Raw genomic sequence first — 22757 nt, 5'->3', positions numbered from 1 at the left:
CTGGGAACCTGACTGAAGGCTTGGTTCTGGAATCCTGTGGACTGGGAACATGAGTGAGGATTGATTCTGTGACCATATGGCCTGGGAATATGACTGAGGTTTGATTCTGGAAACCATTGGCCTGGGAACATGACTGATGTTAGATTGTGGAATCCTGTGGCCTGGGAACATGACATCGGTTTGGATTCTGGTACCCTGTTGCCTGGCAACCTGAAATCGGTTTGATTGTGGAAACCTGTGGTCTGGGAATATGACTGAGCTTTGATGGTGGTACCCTATGTCCTGGAAACATGACTGAGGTTTGATTCTGGATCCCTGTGGCCTGGGAACATGATTGAGGCGTGATTCTGGGAACCTGTGGCCTGGGAATATGACTGAGGTTTGATGGTAGTGCCCTATGGCCTGGCAACATGACTGAGGTTTGATTCTGGATCCCTGTGGACTGGGAACATGCCTGAGGCGTGATTCTGGAATCCTGTGGCCTAGGAACATGACATCTGTTTAGATTGTGGAATATTGTGCCCTGGGAATCTGACTGAGGCTTGGTTCTGGGACCCTGTGGACTGGGAACATGACTGAGGTTTTATTCTGGAACCCTGTAGCCTGCGAACATAACTGAGGATTGATTCTGCAAACCTGTGGCCTAGGAACATGACATCAGTGGATTCTGGAACCCTGTGGCCTGGGAACATGAGAACGGTTTGATTCTGGAACCCTGTGGCCTGGGAACATGTCTGAGGTTTCATGGTGGAAACCTGTGGCTTGGCAACATGACTGAAGTTTGTTCCTGGAACCCTGTTCCCTGGGAACATGACTGAGGTTTGATTCTGGACACCTTTGTCCTGGGAACATGACTGTGGTTTGATTGTGGAACCATGGGTCCTGCAAACATGACTGAGGTTTGATTCTGTAACCATGTGTCCTGGGAATATGACTGAGGTTTGATTCTGGAAATCTGTGACCTGGGAACTTGACTGAGGTTTGATGGCAGAAACCTGTGAACTGGCAACCTGACAGAGGTTTGATTGTAGAACCCTGTGGCCTGGAAACATGAGTGTGGCCTGGTACTGGAAACCCATGGCCTAGGAATTTGACATTGGTTTGATTCTGGAACTCTGTGGCCTGGGAACATGACTAAGTCGTGATTCTGGAAACCTGAGGCCTGGTAACATGACATCTGTTTAGATTGTGGAATACTGTGCCCTGGGAACATGACTGAAGGCTTGGTTCTGGAATCCTGTGGAGTGGGAACAAGACTGAGGTTTGATTCTGGAACCATGTGGCCTGGGAATATGACTGTGGTTTGATTCTGGAAACCATTGGCCTGGGAACATGACTGATGTTAGATTGTGGAATCCTGTGGCCTGGGAACATGACACCAGTTTGGATTCTGGTACCCTGTTGCCTGGGAACATGAAATCGGTTTGATTGTGGAAACCTGTGGTCTGGGAATATGACTGAGGTTTGATGGTGGTACCCTATGGCCTGGCAATATGACTGAGGTTTGATGGTGGTACCCTATGGCATGGGAACATGACTGAGGCGTGATTCTGGAATCCTGTGTCCTGGGAACATGACATCTGTTTAGATTGTGGAATAGTGTGCCCTGGGAACCTGACTGAGGCTTGGTTCTGGAACCCTGTGGACTGGGAACATGCCTGAGGTTTTATTCTGGAACCCTGTAGCCTGGGAACATGAAATCGGTTTGATTGTGGAAACCTGTGGTCTGGGAATATGACTGAGGTTTGATTCTGGATCCCTGTGCCCTGGAAACATGACTGTGGCCTGGTACTGGAAACCCATGGCCTAGGAACTTGACATTGGTTTGATTCTGGAACCCTGTGGCCTGGGAACATGACTGAGGCGTGATTCTGGAAACCTGTGGCCTGGGAACATGACATCTGTTTAGATTGTGGAATACTGTGCCCGGGGATTCTGACTGAGGCTTGGTTCTGGTACCCTGTGGACTGGGAACATGAATGAGGTTTTAATCTGGAACCCTGTAGCCTGTGAACATAACTGAGGATTGTTTCTGGAACCCTGTGGCCTGGGAACATGACATCAGTGGATTTTGGAACCCTGTGGCCTAGGAACATGAGAACGGTTTGATTCTGGAACCTTGTGGGCTGGGAACATGTCTGAGGTTTCATGGTGGAAACCTGTGGCTTGGCCACATGACTGAGGTTTGTTTCTGGAACCCTGATCCCTGGGAACATGACTGAGGTTTGATTCTGGACACCTTTGTCCTGGGAATATGACTGTGGTGTGATTGTGGAACAATGGGTCCTGCAAAAATGACTGAGGTTTGATTCTGGAACCATGTGTCCTGGGACTATGACTGAGGTTTGATTCTGGAAATCTGTGGCCTGGGAATTTGACTGAGGTTTGATGGCAGAAACCTGTGGACTGGCAACATGACTGAGGTTTGATTGTAGAACCCTGTGCCCTGGAAACATGACTGCGACCTGATACTTGAAACCCATGGCCTGGGAACTTGACATTGGTTTGATTCTGGATCCCTGTGGCCTGGGAACATGACTGAGGCGTGATTCTGGAATCCTGTGGCCTGAGAACATGACATCTGTTTAGATTGTGGAATACTGTGCCCTGCGAACCTGTTTGAGGCTTGGTTCTGGAATCCTGTGGCCTGGGAACATGACATCTGTGGATTCTGGAACCCTGTGGCCTGGGAACATGAGAACGGTTTGATTCTGGATCCCTGTGGCCTGGGAACATGTCTGAGGTTTGATGGTGGAAACCTGTGGCTTGGCAACATGACTGAGGTTTGTTTCTGGAACCCTGTTCCATAGGAACATGACTGAGGTTTGATTCTGGACACCTTTGTCCTGGGAACATGACTGTGGTTTGATTGTGGAACCATGGGTCCTGCAAACATGACTGAGGTTTCATTCTGGAACCATGTGTCATGGGAATATGACTGAGGTTTGATTCTGGAAATCTGTGGCCTGGGAACTTGACTGAGATTTGATGGCAGAAACCTGTGGACTGGCAACATGACAGAGGTTGGATTGTAGAACCCTGTGCCCTGGGAACTTGACTGAGGTTTAATGGCAGAAACCTATGGACTGGCAACATGACAGAGGTTTGAGTGTAGAACCCTGTGCCCTGGGTACATGACTGAGGCGTGATTCTGGAAACCTGTGGCCTGGGAACATGACATCTGTGTAGATTGTGGAATCCTGTGGCCTGGGAACATGAAATCGTTTTGGGTTCTGGTACCCTGTTGCCTGGGAACATGAAATCGGTTTGATTGTGGAAACCTGTGGTCTGGGAATATGACTGAGGTTTGATGGTGTTACCCTATGGCCTGGCGACATGACTGAGGTTTTATTCTGGAACCCTGTAGCCTGCGAACATAACTGAGGATTGATTCTGCAGTCCTGTGGCCTGCGAACATGACATCAGTGGATTCTGGAACCCTGTGGCCTGGGAACATGAGAACGGTTTGATTCTGGAACCCTGTGGCCTGGGAACATGTCTGAGGTTTCATGGTGGAAACCTGTGGCTTGGCAACATGACTGAGGTTTGTTACTGGAACCCTGTTCCCTGGGAACATGACTGAGGTTTGATTCTGGACACCTTTGTCCTGGGAACATGACTGTGGTTTGATTGTGGAACCATGGGTCCTGCAAACATGACTGAGGTTTGATTCTGTAACCATGTGTCCTGGGAATATGACTGAGGTTTGATTCTGGAAATATGTGACCTGGGAACTTGACTGAGGTTTGATGGCAGAAACCTGTGAACTGGCAACCTGACAGAGGTTTGATTGTAGAACCCTGTGCCCTGGAAATATGAGTGTGGCCTGGTACTGGAAACCCATGGCCTAGGAATTTGACATTGGTTTGATTCTGGTACCCTGTTGCCTGGGAACATGAAATCGGTTTGATTGTGGAAACCTGTGGTCTGGGAATATGACTGAGGTTTGATGGTGGTACCCTATGGCATGGGAACATGACTGAGGCGTGATTTTGGAATCCTGTGTCCTGGGAACATGACATTTGTTTAGATTGTGGAATACTGTGCCCTGGGAACCTGACTGAGGCTTGGTTCTGGAACCATGTGGACTGGGAACATGACTGAGGTTTTATTCTGGAACCCTGTAGCCTGGGAACATGAAATCGGTTTGATTGTGGAAACCTGTGGTCTGGGAATATGACTGAGGTTTGATGGTGGTACCCTATGGCCTGGCAACATGACTGAGGTTTGATTCTGCATCCCTGTGGCCTGGGATCATGACATCTGTTTAGATTGTGGAATACTGTGCCATGGGAACCTGACTGAGGCTTGGTTCTGGAACTCTGTGGACTGGGAACATGACTGAGGTTTTATTCTGGGACCCTGTAACCTGCGAACATAACTGAGGATTGATTCTGCAACCCTGTGGCCTGCGAACATGACATCAGTGGATTCTGGAACCCTGTGTCCTGGGAACATGAGAACGGTTTGATTGTGGAACCCTGTGGCCTGGGAACATGTCTGAAGTTTGATGGTGGAAACCTGTGGCTTGGCAGCATGACTGAGGTTTGTTCCTGAAACCCTGTTCCCTGGGAACATGACTGAGGTTTGATTCTGGACACCTTTGTCATGGGAACATGACTGTGGTTTGATTGTGGAACCATGGGTCCTGGAAACTTGACTGCGGCCTGGTATTGGAAACCCATAGCCTAGGAAATTGACATTGGTTTGATTCTGGAACCCTGTGGCCTGGGAACATGACTGAGGCGTGATTCGGGAAACCTGTGGCCTGGGAACATGACATCTGTTTAGATTGTGGAATACTGTGCCCTGGGAACCTGACTGAAGGCTTGGTTCTGGAATCCTGTGGACTGGGAACATGACTGAGGATTGATTCTGTGACCATATGGCCTGGGAATATGACTGAGGTTTGATTCTGGAAACCATTGGCCTGGGAACATGACTGATTTTAGATTGTGGAATCCTGTGGCCTGGAACATGACATCGGTTTGGATTCTGGTACCCTGTTGCCTGGCAACCTGAAATCGGTTTGATTGTGGAAACCTGTGGTCTGGGAATATGACTGAGCTTTGATGGTGGTACCCTATGTCCTGGAAACATGACTGAGGTTTGATTCTGGATCCCTGTGGCCTGGGAACATGACTGAGGCGTGATTCTGGGAACCTGTGGCCTGGGAACCTGACATCTGTTTAGATTGTGGAATACTGTGCCCTGGGAACCTGACTGAGGCTTGGTTTTGGAACCCTGTGGACTGGGAACATGACTGAGGTTTTATTCTGGAACCCTGTAGCCTGGGAATATAACTGAGGATTGATTCTGGAACCCTGTTGCCTGGGAACCTGAGAAAGGTTTGATTCTGGAACCCTGTGGCCTGGGAACATGTCTGAGGTTTGATGGTGGAAACCTGTGGCTTGGCAACATGACTGATGTTTGCTCCTGGAACCCTGTTCCCTGGGAACATGACTGAGGTTTGATTCTGGATCCATGTGTCCTAGGAATATGACTGAGGTGTCATTCTGGAAATCTGTGGCCTGGGAACTTGACTGAGGTTTGATGGCAGAAACCTGTGGACTGGCAACATGACTGAGGTTTGATTGTAGAACCCTGTGCCCTGGAAACATGACTGTGGCCTGATACTGGAAACCCATGGCATAGGAACTTGACAGTGGTTTGATTCTGAAACCCTGTGGCCTGGGAACATGACTGAGGCATGATTCTGGAAACCTGTGGCCTGGGAACATGACATCTGTTTAGATTGGGGAATACTGTGCCCTGGGAACCTGACTGAGGCTTGGTTCTGGAACCCTGTGGGCTGGGAACATGAAATCGTTTTGGGTTCTGGTACCCTGTTGCCTGGGAACATGAAATCGGTTTGATTGTGGAAACCTGTGGTCTGGGAATATGACTGAGGTTTGATGGTGTTACCCTATGGCCTGGCGACATGACTGAGGTTTTATTCTGGAACCCTGTAGCCTCCGAACATAACTGATGATTGATTCTGCAAACCTGTGGCCTGGGAACATGACATCAGTGGATTCTGGAATCCTGTGGCCTGGGAATATGACTGAGGTTTGATTCTGGAAATCTGTGGCCTGGGAACTTGACTGAGGTTTGATGGCAGAAACCTGTGGACTGGCAACATGACTGAGGTTTGATTGTAGAACCCTGTGCCCTGGAAACATGACTGTGGCCTGGTACTGGAAACCCATGGCCTAGGAATTTGACATTGTTTTGATTCTGGAACCCTGTGGCATGGGAACATGACTGAGGCATGATTCTGGAAACCTGTGGCCTGGGAATATGACTGAGGTTTGATGGTAGTGCCCTATGGCCTGGCAACATGACTGAGGTTTGATTCTGGATCCCTGTGGACTGGGAACATGCCTGAGGCGTGATTCTGGAATCCTGTGGCCTAGGAACATGACATCTGTTTAGATTGTGGAATATTGTGCCCTGGGAATCTGACTGAGGCTTGGTTCTGGGACCCTGTGGACTGGGAACATGACTGAGGTTTTATTCTGGAACCCTGTAGCCTGCGAACATAACTGAGGATTGATTCTGCAAACCTGTGGCCTAGGAACATGACATCAGTGGATTCTGGAAGCCTGTGGCCTGGGAACATGAGAACGGTTTGATTCTGGAACCCTGTGGCCTGGGAACATGTCTGAGGTTTCATGGTGGAAACCTGTGGCTTGGCAACATGACTGAAGTTTGTTCCTGGAACCCTGTTCCCTGGGAACATGACTGAGGTTAGATTCTGGACACCTTTGTCCTGGGAACATGACTGTGGTTTGATTGTGGAACCATGGGTCCTGCAAACATGACTGAGGTTTGATTCTGTAACCATGTGTCCTGGGAATATGACTGAGGTTTGATTCTGGAAATCTGTGACCTGGGAACTTGACTGAGGTTTGATGGCAGAAACCTGTGAACTGGCAACCTGACAGAGGTTTGATTGTAGAACCCTGTGGCCTGGAAACATGAGTGTGGCCTGGTACTGGAAACCCATGGCCTAGGAATTTGACATTGGTTTGATTCTGGAACTCTGTGGCCTGGGAACATGACTAAGTCGTGATTCTGGAAACCTGAGGCCTGGTAACATGACATCTGTTTAGATTGTGGAATACTGTGCCCTGGGAACATGACTGAAGGCTTGGTTCTGGAATCCTGTGGAGTGGAAACAAGACTGAGGTTTGATTCTGGAACCATGTGGCCTGGGAATATGACTGTGGTTTGATTCTGGAAACCATTGGCCTGGGAACATGACTGATGTTAGATTGTGGAATCCTGTGGCCTGGGAACATGACACCAGTTTGGATTCTGGTACCCTGTTGCCTGGGAACATGAAATCGGTTTGATTGTGGAAACCTGTGGTCTGGGAATATGACTGAGGTTTGATGGTGGTACCCTATGGCCTGGCAATATGACTGAGGTTTGATGGTGGTACCCTATGGCATGGGAACATGACTGAGGCGTGATTCTGGAATCCTGTGTCCTGGGAACATGACATCTGTTTAGATTGTGGAATAGTGTGCCCTGGGAACCTGACTGAGGCTTGGTTCTGGAACCCTGTGGACTGGGAACATGCCTGAGGTTTTATTCTGGAATCCTGTGGCCTGGGAACATGAAATCGGTTTGATTGTGGAAACCTGTGGTCTGGGAATATGACTGAGGTTTGATGGTGGTACCCTATGGCCTGGCAACATGACTGAGGTTTGATTCTGCATCCCTGTGGCCTGGGATCATGACATCTGTTTAGATTGTGGAATACTGTGCCATGGGAACCTGACTGAGGCTTGGTTCTGGAACTCTGTGGACTGGGAACATTACTGAGGTTTTATTCTGGAACCCTGTAACCTGCGAACATAACTGAGGATTGATTCTGCAACCCTGTGGCCTGCGAACATGACATCAGTGGATTCTGGAACCCTGTGTCCTGGGAACATGAGAACGGTTTGATTGTGGAACCCTGTGGCCTGGGAACATGTCTGAAGTTTGATGGTGGAAACCTGTGGCTTGGCAGCATGACTGAGGTTTGTTCCTGAAACCCTGTTCCCTGGGAACATGACTGAGGTTTGATTCTGGACACCTTTGTCCTGGGAACATGACTGTGGTTTGATTGTGGAACCATGGGTCCTGGAAACTTGACTGCGGCCTGGTACTGGAAACCCATAGCCTAGGAAATTGACATTGGTTTGATTCTGGAACCCTGTGGCCTGGGAACATGACTGAGGCGTGATTCGGGAAACCTGTGGCCTGGGAACATGACATCTGTTTAGATTGTGGAATACTGTGCCCTGGGAACCTGACTGAAGGCTTGGTTCTGGAATCCTGTGGACTGGGAACATGAGTGAGGATTGATTCTGTGACCATATGGCCTGGGAATATGACTGAGGTTTGATTCTGGAAACCATTGGCCTGGGAACATGACTGATGTTAGATTGTGGAATCCTGTGGCCTGGGAACATGACATCGGTTTGGATTCTGGTACCCTGTTGCCTGGCAACCTGAAATCGGTTTGATTGTGGAAACCTGTGGTCTGGGAATATGACTGAGCTTTGATGGTGGTACCCTATGTCCTGGAAACATGACTGAGGTTTGATTCTGGATCCCTGTGGCCTGGGAACATGATTGAGGCGTGATTCTGGGAACCTGTGGCCTGGGAATATGACTGAGGTTTGATGGTAGTGCCCTATGGCCTGGCAACATGACTGAGGTTTGATTCTGGATCCCTGTGGACTGGGAACATGCCTGAGGCGTGATTCTGGAATCCTGTGGCCTAGGAACATGACATCTGTTTAGATTGTGGAATATTGTGCCCTGGGAATCTGACTGAGGCTTGGTTCTGGGACCCTGTGGACTGGGAACATGACTGAGGTTTTATTCTGGAACCCTGTAGCCTGCGAACATAACTGAGGATTGATTCTGCAAACCTGTGGCCTAGGAACATGACATCAGTGGATTCTGGAACCCTGTGGCCTGGGAACATGAGAACGGTTTGATTCTGGAACCCTGTGGCCTGGGAACATGTCTGAGGTTTCATGGTGGAAACCTGTGGCTTGGCAACATGACTGAAGTTTGTTCCTGGAACCCTGTTCCCTGGGAACATGACTGAGGTTTGATTCTGGACACCTTTGTCCTGGGAACATGACTGTGGTTTGATTGTGGAACCATGGGTCCTGCAAACATGACTGAGGTTTGATTCTGTAACCATGTGTCCTGGGAATATGACTGAGGTTTGATTCTGGAAATCTGTGACCTGGGAACTTGACTGAGGTTTGATGGCAGAAACCTGTGAACTGGCAACCTGACAGAGGTTTGATTGTAGAACCCTGTGGCCTGGAAACATGAGTGTGGCCTGGTACTGGAAACCCATGGCCTAGGAATTTGACATTGGTTTGATTCTGGAACTCTGTGGCCTGGGAACATGACTAAGTCGTGATTCTGGAAACCTGAGGCCTGGTAACATGACATCTGTTTAGATTGTGGAATACTGTGCCCTGGGAACATGACTGAAGGCTTGGTTCTGGAATCCTGTGGAGTGGAAACAAGACTGAGGTTTGATTCTGGAACCATGTGGCCTGGGAATATGACTGTGGTTTGATTCTGGAAACCATTGGCCTGGGAACATGACTGATGTTAGATTGTGGAATCCTGTGGCCTGGGAACATGACACCAGTTTGGATTCTGGTACCCTGTTGCCTGGGAACATGAAATCGGTTTGATTGTGGAAACCTGTGGTCTGGGAATATGACTGAGGTTTGATGGTGGTACCCTATGGCCTGGCAATATGACTGAGGTTTGATGGTGGTACCCTATGGCATGGGAACATGACTGAGGCGTGATTCTGGAATCCTGTGTCCTGGGAACATGACATCTGTTTAGATTGTGGAATAGTGTGCCCTGGGAACCTGACTGAGGCTTGGTTCTGGAACCCTGTGGACTGGGAACATGCCTGAGGTTTTATTCTGGAACCCTGTAGCCTGGGAACATGAAATCGGTTTGATTGTGGAAACCTGTGGTCTGGGAATATGACTGAGGTTTGATTCTGGATCCCTGTGCCCTGGAAACATGACTGTGGCCTGGTACTGGAAACCCATGGCCTAGGAACTTGACATTGGTTTGATTCTGGAACCCTGTGGCCTGGGAACATGACTGAGGCGTGATTCTGGAAACCTGTGGCCTGGGAACATGACATCTGTTTAGATTGTGGAATACTGTGCCCGGGGATTCTGACTGAGGCTTGGTTCTGGTACCCTGTGGACTGGGAACATGAATGAGGTTTTAATCTGGAACCCTGTAGCCTGTGAACATAACTGAGGATTGTTTCTGGAACCCTGTGGCCTGGGAACATGACATCAGTGGATTTTGGAACCCTGTGGCCTAGGAACATGAGAACGGTTTGATTCTGGAACCTTGTGGGCTGGGAACATGTCTGAGGTTTCATGGTGGAAACCTGTGGCTTGGCCACATGACTGAGGTTTGTTTCTGGAACCCTGATCCCTGGGAACATGACTGAGGTTTGATTCTGGACACCTTTGTCCTGGGAACATGACTGTGGTGTGATTGTGGAACAATGGGTCCTGCAAAAATGACTGAGGTTTGATTCTGGAACCATGTGTCCTGGGACTATGACTGAGGTTTGATTCTGGAAATCTGTGGCCTGGGAATTTGACTGAGGTTTGATGGCAGAAACCTGTGGACTGGCAACATGACTGAGGTTTGATTGTAGAACCCTGTGCCCTGGAAACATGACTGCGACCTGATACTTGAAACCCATGGCCTGGGAACTTGACATTGGTTTGATTCTGGATCCCTGTGGCCTGGGAACATGACTGAGGCGTGATTCTGGAATCCTGTGGCCTGAGAACATGACATCTGTTTAGATTGTGGAATACTGTGCCCTGCGAACCTGTTTGAGGCTTGGTTCTGGAATCCTGTGGCCTGGGAACATGACATCTGTGGATTCTGGAACCCTGTGGCCTGGGAACATGAGAACGGTTTGATTCTGGATCCCTGTGGCCTGGGAACATGTCTGAGGTTTGATGGTGGAAACCTGTGGCTTGGCAACATGACTGAGGTTTGTTTCTGGAACCCTGTTCCATAGGAACATGACTGAGGTTTGATTCTGGACACCTTTGTCCTGGGAACATGACTGTGGTTTGATTGTGGAACCATGGGTCCTGCAAACATGACTGAGGTTTCATTCTGGAACCATGTGTCATGGGAATATGACTGAGGTTTGATTCTGGAAATCTGTGGCCTGGGAACTTGACTGAGATTTGATGGCAGAAACCTGTGGACTGGCAACATGACAGAGGTTGGATTGTAGAACCCTGTGCCCTGGGAACTTGACTGAGGTTTAATGGCAGAAACCTATGGACTGGCAACATGACAGAGGTTTGAGTGTAGAACCCTGTGCCCTGGGTACATGACTGAGGCGTGATTCTGGAAACCTGTGGCCTGGGAACATGACATCTGTGTAGATTGTGGAATCCTGTGGCCTGGGAACATGAAATCGTTTTGGGTTCTGGTACCCTGTTGCCTGGGAACATGAAATCGGTTTGATTGTGGAAACCTGTGGTCTGGGAATATGACTGAGGTTTGATGGTGTTACCCTATGGCCTGGCGACATGACTGAGGTTTTATTCTGGAACCCTGTAGCCTGCGAACATAACTGAGGATTGATTCTGCAGTCCTGTGGCCTGCGAACATGACATCAGTGGATTCTGGAACCCTGTGGCCTGGGAACATGAGAACGGTTTGATTCTGGAACCCTGTGGCCTGGGAACATGTCTGAGGTTTCATGGTGGAAACCTGTGGCTTGGCAACATGACTGAGGTTTGTTACTGGAACCCTGTTCCCTGGGAACATGACTGAGGTTTGATTCTGGACACCTTTGTCCTGGGAACATGACTGTGGTTTGATTGTGGAACCATGGGTCCTGCAAACATGACTGAGGTTTGATTCTGTAACCATGTGTCCTGGGAATATGACTGAGGTTTGATTCTGGAAATCTGTGACCTGGGAACTTGACTGAGGTTTGATGGCAGAAACCTGTGAACTGGCAACCTGACAGAGGTTTGATTGTAGAACCCTGTGGCCTGGAAACATGAGTGTGGCCTGGTACTGGAAACCCATGGCCTAGGAATTTGACATTGGTTTGATTCTGGAACTCTGTGGCCTGGGAACATGACTAAGTCGTGATTCTGGAAACCTGAGGCCTGGTAACATGACATCTGTTTAGATTGTGGAATACTGTGCCCTGGGAACATGACTGAAGGCTTGGTTCTGGAATCCTGTGGAGTGGGAACAAGACTGAGGTTTGATTCTGGAACCATGTGGCCTGGGAATATGACTGTGGTTTGATTCTGGAAACCATTGGCCTGGGAACATGACTGATGTTAGATTGTGGAATCCTGTGGCCTGGGAACATGACACCAGTTTGGATTCTGGTACCCTGTTGCCTGGGAACATGAAATCGGTTTGATTGTGGAAACCTGTGGTCTGGGAATATGACTGAGGTTTGATGGTGGTACCCTATGGCCTGGCAATATGACTGAGGTTTGATGGTGGTACCCTATGGCATGGGAACATGACTGAGGCGTGATTCTGGAATCCTGTGTCCTGGGAACATGACATCTGTTTAGATTGTGGAATAGTGTGCCCTGGGAACCTGACTGAGGCTTGGTTCTGGAACCCTGTGGACTGGGAACATGCCTGAGGTTTTATTCTGGAACCCTGTAGCCTGGGAACATGAAATCGGTTTGATTGTGGAAACCTGTGGTCTGGGAATATGACTGAGGTTTGATTCTGGATCCCTGTGCCCTGGAAACATGACTGTGGCCTGGTACTGGAAACCCATGGCCTAGGAACTTGACATTGGTTTGATTCTGGAACCCTGTGGCCTGGGAACATGACTGAGGCGTGATTCTGGAAACCTGTGGCCTGGGAACATGACATCTGTTTAGATTGTGGAATACTGTGCCCGGGGATTCTGACTGAGGCTTGGTTCTGGTACCCTGTGGACTGGGAACATGAATGAGGTTTTAATCTGGAACCCTGTAGCCTGTGAACATAACTGAGGATTGTTTCTGGAACCCTGTGGCCTGGGAACATGACATCAGTGGATTTTGGAACCCTGTGGCCTAGGAACATGAGAACGGTTTGATTCTGGAACCTTGTGGGCTGGGAACATGTCTGAGGTTTCATGGTGGAAACCTGTGGCTTGGCCACATGACTGAGGTTTGTTTCTGGAACCCTGATCCCTGGGAACATGACTGAGGTTTGATTCTGGACACCTTTGTCCTGGGAATATGACTGTGGTGTGATTGTGGAACAATGGGTCCTGCAAAAATGACTGAGGTTTGATTCTGGAACCATGTGTCCTGGGACTATGACTGAGGTTTGATTCTGGAAATCTGTGGCCTGGGAATTTGACTGAGGTTTGATGGCAGAAACCTGTGGACTGGCAACATGACTGAGGTTTGATTGTAGAACCCTGTGCCCTGGAAACATGACTGCGACCTGATACTTGAAACCCATGGCCTGGGAACTTGACATTGGTTTGATTCTGGATCCCTGTGGCCTGGGAACATGACTGAGGCGTGATTCTGGAATCCTGTGGCCTGAGAACATGACATCTGTTTAGATTGTGGAATACTGTGCCCTGCGAACCTGTTTGAGGCTTGGTTCTGGAATCCTGTGGCCTGGGAACATGACATCTGTGGATTCTGGAACCCTGTGGCCTGGGAACATGAGAACGGTTTGATTCTGGATCCCTGTGGCCTGGGAACATGTCTGAGGTTTGATGGTGGAAACCTGTGGCTTGGCAACATGACTGAGGTTTGTTTCTGGAACCCTGTTCCATAGGAACATGACTGAGGTTTGATTCTGGACACCTTTGTCCTGGGAACATGACTGTGGTTTGATTGTGGAACCATGGGTCCTGCAAACATGACTGAGGTTTCATTCTGGAACCATGTGTCATGGGAATATGACTGAGGTTTGATTCTGGAAATCTGTGGCCTGGGAACTTGACTGAGATTTGATGGCAGAAACCTGTGGACTGGCAACATGACAGAGGTTGGATTGTAGAACCCTGTGCCCTGGGAACTTGACTGAGGTTTAATGGCAGAAACCTATGGACTGGCAACATGACAGAGGTTTGAGTGTAGAACCCTGTGCCCTGGGTACATGACTGAGGCGTGATTCTGGAAACCTGTGGCCTGGGAACATGACATCTGTGTAGATTGTGGAATCCTGTGGCCTGGGAACATGAAATCGTTTTGGGTTCTGGTACCCTGTTGCCTGGGAACATGAAATCGGTTTGATTGTGGAAACCTGTGGTCTGGGAATATGACTGAGGTTTGATGGTGTTACCCTATGGCCTGGCGACATGACTGAGGTTTTATTCTGGAACCCTGTAGCCTGCGAACATAACTGAGGATTGATTCTGCAGTCCTGTGGCCTGCGAACATGACATCAGTGGATTCTGGAACCCTGTGGCCTGGGAACATGAGAACGGTTTGATTCTGGAACCCTGTGGCCTGGGAACATGTCTGAGGTTTCATGGTGGAAACCTGTGGCTTGGCAACATGACTGAGGTTTGTTACTGGAACCCTGTTCCCTGGGAACATGACTGAGGTTTGATTCTGGACACCTTTGTCCTGGGAACATGACTGTGGTTTGATTGTGGAACCATGGGTCCTGCAAACATGACTGAGGTTTGATTCTGTAACCATGTGTCCTGGGAATATGACTGAGGTTTGATTCTGGAAATATGTGACCTGGGAACTTGACTGAGGTTTGATGGCAGAAACCTGTGAACTGGCAACCTGACAGAGGTTTGATTGTAGAACCCTGTGCCCTGGAAATATGAGTGTGGCCTGGTACTGGAAACCCATGGCCTAGGAATTTGACATTGGTTTGATTCTGGTACCCTGTTGCCTGGGAACATGAAATCGGTTTGATTGTGGAAACCTGTGGTCTGGGAATATGACTGAGGTTTGATGGTGGTACCCTATGGCATGGGAACATGACTGAGGCGTGATTTTGGAATCCTGTGTCCTGGGAACATGACATTTGTTTAGATTGTGGAATACTGTGCCCTGGGAACCTGACTGAGGCTTGGTTCTGGAACCATGTGGACTGGGAACATGACTGAGGTTTTATTCTGGAACCCTGTAGCCTGGGAACATGAAATCGGTTTGATTGTGGAAACCTGTGGTCTGGGAATATGACTGAGGTTTGATGGTGGTACCCTATGGCCTGGCAACATGACTGAGGTTTGATTCTGCATCCCTGTGGCCTGGGATCATGACATCTGTTTAGATTGTGGAATACTGTGCCATGGGAACCTGACTGAGGCTTGGTTCTGGAACTCTGTGGACTGGGAACATGACTGAGGTTTTATTCTGGGACCCTGTAACCTGCGAACATAACTGAGGATTGATTCTGCAACCCTGTGGCCTGCGAACATGACATCAGTGGATTCTGGAACCCTGTGTCCTGGGAACATGAGAACGGTTTGATTGTGGAACCCTGTGGCCTGGGAACATGTCTGAAGTTTGATGGTGGAAACCTGTGGCTTGGCAGCATGACTGAGGTTTGTTCCTGAAACCCTGTTCCCTGGGAACATGACTGAGGTTTGATTCTGGACACCTTTGTCCTGGGAACATGACTGTGGTTTGATTGTGGAACCATGGGTCCTGGAAACTTGACTGCGGCCTGGTATTGGAAACCCATAGCCTAGGAAATTGACATTGGTTTGATTCTGGAACCCTGTGGCCTGGGAACATGACTGAGGCGTGATTCGGGAAACCTGTGGCCTGGGAACATGACATCTGTTTAGATTGTGGAATACTGTGCCCTGGGAACCTGACTGAAGGCTTGGTTCTGGAATCCTGTGGACTGGGAACATGACTGAGGATTGATTCTGTGACCATATGGCCTGGGAATATGACTGAGGTTTGATTCTGGAAACCATTGGCCTGGGAACATGACTGATTTTAGATTGTGGAATCCTGTGGCCTGGGAACATGACATCGGTTTGGATTCTGGTACCCTGTTGCCTGGCAACCTGAAATCGGTTTGATTGTGGAAACCTGTGGTCTGGGAATATGACTGAGCTTTGATGGTGGTACCCTATGTCCTGGAAACATGACTGAGGTTTGATTCTGGATCCCTGTGGCCTGGGAACATGACTGAGGCGTGATTCTGGGAACCTGTGGCCTGGGAACCTGACATCTGTTTAGATTGTGGAATACTGTGCCCTGGGAACCTGACTGAGGCTTGGTTTTGGAACCCTGTGGACTGGGAACATGACTGAGGTTTTATTCTGGAACCCTGTAGCCTGGGAATATAACTGAGGATTGATTCTGGAACCCTGTTGCCTGGGAACCTGAGAAAGGTTTGATTCTGGAACCCTGTGGCCTGGGAACATGTCTGAGGTTTGATGGTGGAAACCTGTGGCTTGGCAACATGACTGATGTTTGCTCCTGGAACCCTGTTCCCTGGGAACATGACTGAGGTTTGATTCTGGATCCATGTGTCCTAGGAATATGACTGAGGTGTCATTCTGGAAATCTGTGGCCTGGGAACTTGACTGAGGTTTGATGGCAGAAACCTGTGGACTGGCAACATGACTGAGGTTTGATTGTAGAACCCTGTGCCCTGGAAACATGACTGTGGCCTGATACTGGAAACCCATGGCATAGGAACTTGACAGTGGTTTGATTCTGAAACCCTGTGGCCTGGGAACATGACTGAGGCATGATTCTGGAAACCTGTGGCCTGGGAACATGACATCTGTTTAGATTGGGGAATACTGTGCCCTGGGAACCTGACTGAGGCTTGGTTCTGGAACCCTGTGGGCTGGGAACATGAAATCGTTTTGGGTTCTGGTACCCTGTTGCCTGGGAACATGAAATCGGTTTGATTGTGGAAACCTGTGGTCTGGGAATATGACTGAGGTTTGATGGTGTTACCCTATGGCCTGGCGACATGACTGAGGTTTTATTCTGGAACCCTGTAGCCTCCGAACATAACTGATGATTGATTCTGCAAACCTGTGGCCTGGGAACATGACATCAGTGGATTCTGGAATCCTGTGGCCTGGGAATATGACTGAGGTTTGATTCTGGAAATCTGTGGCCTGGGAACTTGACTGAGGTTTGATGGCAGAAACCTGTGGACTGGCAACATGACTGAGGTTTGATTGTAGAACCCTGTGCCCTGGAAACATGACTGTGGCCTGGTACTGGAAACCCATGGCCTAGGAATTTGACATTGTTTTGATTCTGGAACCCTGTGGCATGGGAACATGACTGAGGCATGATTCTGGAAACCTGTGGCCTGGGAATATGACTGAGGTTTGATGGTAGTGCCCTATGGCCTGGCAACATGACTGAGGTTTGATTCTGGATCCCTGTGGACTGGGAACATGCCTGAGGCGTGATTCTGGAATCCTGTGGCCTAGGAACATGACATCTGTTTAGATTGTGGAATATTGTGCCCTGGGAATCTGACTGAGGCTTGGTTCTGGGACCCTGTGGACTGGGAACATGACTGAGGTTTTATTCTGGAACCCTGTAGCCTGCGAACATAACTGAGGATTGATTCTGCAAACCTGTGGCCTAGGAACATGACATCAGTGGATTCTGGAAGCCTGTGGCCTGGGAACATGAGAACGGTTTGATTCTGGAACCCTGTGGCCTGGGAACATGTCTGAGGTTTCATGGTGGAAACCTGTGGCTTGGCAACATGACTGAAGTTTGTTCCTGGAACCCTGTTCCCTGGGAACATGACTGAGGTTAGATTCTGGACACCTTTGTCCTGGGAACATGACTGTGGTTTGATTGTGGAACCATGGGTCCTGCAAACATGACTGAGGTTTGATTCTGTAACCATGTGTCCTGGGAATATGACTGAGGTTTGATTCTGGAAATCTGTGACCTGGGAACTTGACTGAGGTTTGATGGCAGAAACCTGTGAACTGGCAACCTGACAGAGGTTTGATTGTAGAACCCTGTGGCCTGGAAACATGAGTGTGGCCTGGTACTGGAAACCCATGGCCTAGGAATTTGACATTGGTTTGATTCTGGAACTCTGTGGCCTGGGAACATGACTAAGTCGTGATTCTGGAAACCTGAGGCCTGGTAACATGACATCTGTTTAGATTGTGGAATACTGTGCCCTGGGAACATGACTGAAGGCTTGGTTCTGGAATCCTGTGGAGTGGAAACAAGACTGAGGTTTGATTCTGGAACCATGTGGCCTGGGAATATGACTGTGGTTTGATTCTGGAAACCATTGGCCTGGGAACATGACTGATGTTAGATTGTGGAATCCTGTGGCCTGGGAACATGACACCAGTTTGGATTCTGGTACCCTGTTGCCTGGGAACATGAAATCGGTTTGATTGTGGAAACCTGTGGTCTGGGAATATGACTGAGGTTTGATGGTGGTACCCTATGGCCTGGCAATATGACTGAGGTTTGATGGTGGTACCCTATGGCATGGGAACATGACTGAGGCGTGATTCTGGAATCCTGTGTCCTGGGAACATGACATCTGTTTAGATTGTGGAATAGTGTGCCCTGGGAACCTGACTGAGGCTTGGTTCTGGAACCCTGTGGACTGGGAACATGCCTGAGGTTTTATTCTGGAATCCTGTGGCCTGGGAACATGAAATCGGTTTGATTGTGGAAACCTGTGGTCTGGGAATATGACTGAGGTTTGATGGTGGTACCCTATGGCCTGGCAACATGACTGAGGTTTGATTCTGCATCCCTGTGGCCTGGGATCATGACATCTGTTTAGATTGTGGAATACTGTGCCATGGGAACCTGACTGAGGCTTGGTTCTGGAACTCTGTGGACTGGGAACATTACTGAGGTTTTATTCTGGAACCCTGTAACCTGCGAACATAACTGAGGATTGATTCTGCAACCCTGTGGCCTGCGAACATGACATCAGTGGATTCTGGAACCCTGTGTCCTGGGAACATGAGAACGGTTTGATTGTGGAACCCTGTGGCCTGGGAACATGTCTGAAGTTTGATGGTGGAAACCTGTGGCTTGGCAGCATGACTGAGGTTTGTTCCTGAAACCCTGTTCCCTGGGAACATGACTGAGGTTTGATTCTGGACACCTTTGTCCTGGGAACATGACTGTGGTTTGATTGTGGAACCATGGGTCCTGGAAACTTGACTGCGGCCTGGTACTGGAAACCCATAGCCTAGGAAATTGACATTGGTTTGATTCTGGAACCCTGTGGCCTGGGAACATGACTGAGGCGTGATTCGGGAAACCTGTGGCCTGGGAACATGACATCTGTTTAGATTGTGGAATACTGTGCCCTGGGAACCTGACTGAAGGCTTGGTTCTGGAATCCTGTGGACTGGGAACATGAGTGAGGATTGATTCTGTGACCATATGGCCTGGGAATATGACTGAGGTTTGATTCTGGAAACCATTGGCCTGGGAACATGACTGATGTTAGATTGTGGAATCCTGTGGCCTGGGAACATGACATCGGTTTGGATTCTGGTACCCTGTTGCCTGGCAACCTGAAATCGGTTTGATTGTGGAAACCTGTGGTCTGGGAATATGACTGAGCTTTGATGGTGGTACCCTATGTCCTGGAAACATGACTGAGGTTTGATTCTGGATCCCTGTGGCCTGGGAACATGATTGAGGCGTGATTCTGGGAACCTGTGGCCTGGGAATATGACTGAGGTTTGATGGTAGTGCCCTATGGCCTGGCAACATGATTGAGGTTTGATTCTGGATCCCTGTGGACTGGGAACATGCCTGAGGCGTGATTCTGGAATCCTGTGGCCTAGGAACATGACATCTGTTTAGATTGTGGAATATTGTGCCCTGGGAATCTGACTGAGGCTTGGTTCTGGGACCCTGTGGACTGGGAACATGACTGAGGTTTTATTCTGGAACCCTGTAGCCTGCGAACATAACTGAGGATTGATTCTGCAAACCTGTGGCCTAGGAACATGACATCAGTGGATTCTGGAACCCTGTGGCCTGGGAACATGAGAACGGTTTGATTCTGGAAGCCTGTGGCCTGGGAACATGTCTGAGGTTTCATGGTGGAAACCTGTGGCTTGGCAACATGACTGAAGTTTGTTCCTGGAACCCTGTTCCCTGGGAACATGACTGAGGTTTGATTCTGGACACCTTTGTCCTGGGAACATGACTGTGGTTTGATTGTGGAACCATGGGTCCTGCAAACATGACTGAGGTTTGATTCTGTAACCATGTGTCCTGGGAATATGACTGAGGTTTGATTCTGGAAATCTGTGACCTGGGAACTTGACTGAGGTTTGATGGCAGAAACCTGTGAACTGGCAACCTGACAGAGGTTTGATTGTAGAACCCTGTGGCCTGGAAACATGAGTGTGGCCTGGTACTGGAAACCCATGGCCTAGGAATTTGACATTGGTTTGATTCTGGAACTCTGTGGCCTGGGAACATGACTAAGTCGTGATTCTGGAAACCTGAGGCCTGGTAACATGACATCTGTTTAGATTGTGGAATACTGTGCCCTGGGAACATGACTGAAGGCTTGGTTCTGGAATCCTGTGGAGTGGGAACAAGACTGAGGTTTGATTCTGGAACCATGTGGCCTGGGAATATGACTGTGGTTTGATTCTGGAAACCATTGGCCTGGGAACATGACTGATGTTAGATTGTGGAATCCTGTGGCCTGGGAACATGACACCAGTTTGGATTCTGGTACCCTGTTGCCTGGGAACATGAAATCGGTTTGATTGTGGAAACCTGTGGTCTGGGAATATGACTGAGGTTTGATTCTGGATCCCTGTGCCCTGGAAACATGACTGTGGCCTGGTACTGGAAACCCATGGCCTAGGAACTTGACATTGGTTTGATTCTGGAACCCTGTGGCCTGGGAACATGACTGAGGCGTGATTCTGGAAACCTGTGGCCTGGGAACATGACATCTGTTTAGATTGTGGAATACTGTGCCCGGGGATTCTGACTGAGGCTTGGTTCTGGTACCCTGTGGACTGGGAACATGAATGAGGTTTTAATCTGGAACCCTGTAGCCTGTGAACATAACTGAGGATTGTTTCTGGAACCCTGTGGCCTGGGAACATGACATCAGTGGATTTTGGAACCCTGTGGCCTAGGAACATGAGAACGGTTTGATTCTGGAACCTTGTGGGCTGGGAACATGTCTGAGGTTTCATGGTGGAAACCTGTGGCTTGGCCACATGACTGAGGTTTGTTTCTGGAACCCTGATCCCTGGGAACATGACTGAGGTTTGATTCTGGACACCTTTGTCCTGGGAACATGACTGTGGTGTGATTGTGGAACAATGGGTCCTGCAAAAATGACTGAGGTTTGATTCTGGAACCATGTGTCCTGGGACTATGACTGAGGTTTGATTCTGGAAATCTGTGGCCTGGGAATTTGACTGAGGTTTGATGGCAGAAACCTGTGGACTGGCAACATGACTGAGGTTTGATTGTAGAACCCTGTGCCCTGGAAACATGACTGCGACCTGATACTTGAAACCCATGGCCTGGGAACTTGACATTGGTTTGATTCTGGATCCCTGTGGCCTGGGAACATGACTGAGGCGTGATTCTGGAATCCTGTGGCCTGAGAACATGACATCTGTTTAGATTGTGGAATACTGTGCCCTGCGAACCTGTTTGAGGCTTGGTTCTGGAATCCTGTGGCCTGGGAACATGACATCTGTGGATTCTGGAACCCTGTGGCCTGGGAACATGAGAACGGTTTGATTCTGGATCCCTGTGGCCTGGGAACATGTCTGAGGTTTGATGGTGGAAACCTGTGGCTTGGCAACATGACTGAGGTTTGTTTCTGGAACCCTGTTCCATAGGAACATGACTGAGGTTTGATTCTGGACACCTTTGTCCTGGGAACATGACTGTGGTTTGATTGTGGAACCATGGGTCCTGCAAACATGACTGAGGTTTCATTCTGGAACCATGTGTCATGGGAATATGACTGAGGTTTGATTCTGGAAATCTGTGTCCTGGGAACTTGACTGAGATTTGATGGCAGAAACCTGTGGACTGGCAACATGACAGAGGTTGGATTGTAGAACCCTGTGCCCTGGGAACTTGACTGAGGTTTAATGGCAGAAACCTATGGACTGGCAACATGACAGAGGTTTGAGTGTAGAACCCTGTGCCCTGGGTACATGACTGAGGCGTGATTCTGGAAACCTGTGGCCTGGGAACATGACATCTCTGTAGATTGTGGAATCCTGTGGCCTGGGAACATGAAATCGTTTTGGGTTCTGGTACCCTGTTGCCTGGGAACATGAAATCGGTTTGATTGTGGAAACCTGTGGTCTGGGAATATGACTGAGGTTTGATGGTGTTACCCTATGGCCTGGCGACATGACTGAGGTTTTATTCTGGAACCCTGTAGCCTGCGAACATAACTGAGGATTGATTCTGCAGTCCTGTGGCCTGCGAACATGACATCAGTGGATTCTGGAACCCTGTGGCCTGGGAACATGAGAACGGTTTGATTCTGGAACCCTGTGGCCTGGGAACATGTCTGAGGTTTCATGGTGGAAACCTGTGGCTTGGCAACATGACTGAGGTTTGTTACTGGAACCCTGTTCCCTGGGAACATGACTGAGGTTTGATTCTGGACACCTTTGTCCTGGGAACATGACTGTGGTTTGATTGTGGAACCATGGGTCCTGCAAACATGACTGAGGTTTGATTCTGTAA

The sequence above is a fragment of the Balaenoptera ricei genome, chromosome 14 (assembly GCF_028023285.1).
Source record: "Balaenoptera ricei isolate mBalRic1 chromosome 14, mBalRic1.hap2, whole genome shotgun sequence".
In the NCBI taxonomy this organism is placed as follows: Eukaryota; Metazoa; Chordata; class Mammalia; order Artiodactyla; family Balaenopteridae; genus Balaenoptera; species Balaenoptera ricei.
Note: the sequence above shows the minus strand (reverse complement) of the source record.